This window comes from Octopus bimaculoides, chromosome 14 (assembly GCF_001194135.2).
Source record: "Octopus bimaculoides isolate UCB-OBI-ISO-001 chromosome 14, ASM119413v2, whole genome shotgun sequence".
NCBI classification, from domain to species: Eukaryota; Metazoa; Mollusca; class Cephalopoda; order Octopoda; family Octopodidae; genus Octopus; species Octopus bimaculoides.
This window is the reverse complement of record NC_068994.1, coordinates 27,582,046-27,584,167: the sequence shown is the minus strand read 5'-3', so window position 1 is coordinate 27,584,167 and position 2,122 is coordinate 27,582,046. Positions and strand designations below refer to the sequence as shown.

The window sequence follows — 2,122 nt, the reverse complement described above, 5'->3', positions numbered from 1 at the left end:
TATATATATATATATATATATATATATCAGTCAAAGGGTACAGTATTATTTATCCATTATGGCTGATCTTACCAATCGGTTTTGCATAACAGAGTGTGAAGTGAGAGCCCAATTATGTGACCCTGCGATCTTCAGAAGTAGATGTTATGGAATGAAATATGGCGAATGCTCTCTGTTGTTGGAAGTGAGTAGACACATCCGGTTTTTGTGGTTGCTGTGAAAAAGATGATAAAATCAAGTGAGTGCAGGGTTACATAATCAGGCTGTTACCTAACACTCCATTGAACCCCTAGTGTGAAACTGGTTGGTAAGATCGGCCTTAATGGATATATAACACTTCAATAAATATACTCAATCTGCTGACAGATATATGAGTGCATTTTTTCCTGACTTATGGACTCTTAGATGGCTTACACACACACACACACACACACACACACACACACTCACACACACACACACACACACACACTCACACACACACATACACTCACACACACACACACATAATGAATTTATAATAAAGGAGAGCAGAGACTTATATCCAGTGTTATTTAGAAGTTAATTACTTCTTTTCATTTCTGCACCTACACGTTTCTACAGCAATTAATGCACACTGCAAAATTTGCATCTTTATGTGCAATGACCAAACATTGATGTGGATATGCAGTGTGTGTGTGCATATGTTCTTTCTGATAGCCCATGGAAGATAAAGACTTCAGTGAGTTACATGTTTGGCATTGCATGCTTTACAAATTACCTAAGGGTAACAATGCAATACCTGCAATATATGTACTGTATATCCTGATGGTGTGAGTATTCTGAAATACAAAAGGTGGTTTAGCAAATTCAGAAAAATGGTGATTTTGATCTTTTGGATGGTTATTGATCAAGGAGGCAAATGGTTCTCAATAGTGATGCAATGAAAACAACAGTTGAAGAGGATCTACATCAAAGAATTGGGGACTTATCCCAGAGGCATAATAAACCTTGGATCACTATGCAAAATCATCTCAAGCAGATTGGCAAAGCATATAGAAAAGGGAATTGGTTACTAATGAGCTGTGCTCTGAGAACACATATAGTAACCTTCGCAAACATATATTATTTCAGCTGGTCATGCTACTTCAGGCTGATGACGAGCAAAGACTCAGAAAAATGTCCCTGAATGCTGGCTAGGCTGGGTGGAGGAGCTTGTCTCCCCCCTCGCAAACATAAGGACACAGGAAATGTGTCAAGGCTGACAGGAAGTGGTCCAGCTTCCTAGGGCTAAATAGCAGTAGTATATTCCCTTATTGGGACTGTCACGTTAAGTTGGCAGTATACAACTACTTTATCGCATCACTACTGCTTAAGTCTCTCTGAGAGATTTAGAAATGTATTATTTCTAATATATATATATACATATATATATATATATATATAATCTATGCCATTACCTGCTTAGGGTGTGGTAATAATTATATTGGCCAAACAGGAATATCACTCCATAGAAGAACCACTCTCCACAAAGAACAAATCCGCCACCCACAATACAGATACAGGTCAGTGGACACATAAAAAGGTGTGCGAGGAATCTTAATCCTAATTTTTCCCTTATGTCAATGTTCACAGAACACCTCAATACAACAAAGAATGAATAAAGAGGCAACTTTCATCAATACATATCTTCCACAACTAAATATGAACACATAACATAAAACAGAACACTACTAACCTTTCATTTAATACCACTAACCCCCATACATCCCATACACCATTTACATTACAGATCTAGATCTACTCTAATTGCACCAAATCCAGAACTACTTACCTCCCTTACACATAATCTTTTTACTCAGGGACTAGTAGACCTGACACCGTTCAGTATTTGGTGTGCATTCAAAGCGATGATTACGAAACCAGTATGCTTTTGAATCTCTTTCACAATTCACAATAATGACTTTTATTACTTTTATTCCTACCTCAATTCATCTAATTGTATATATCTATCGTTACTTTTCATAAAAAGCCTTTACTTTTTTTGATTTCCAATGTGCATTTTCACTTATTTTTCTTCTTACTTTCTCCTTACATTCCCATGTGTAGTTTCTATTGTTTTTGTAACATATTTGTATTATAT

The 2,122-nt window shown here is 36.4% G+C and overlaps 1 protein-coding gene across 1 annotated transcript in view; it reads right to left on the bottom strand.

The window, feature by feature from the left end:
• Positions 1–2,122, bottom strand: part of LOC106878084 (VPS10 domain-containing receptor SorCS3) — a 1,235,712-nt gene that overhangs the window by 92,709 nt on the left and 1,140,881 nt on the right. The window lies entirely within an intron of this gene.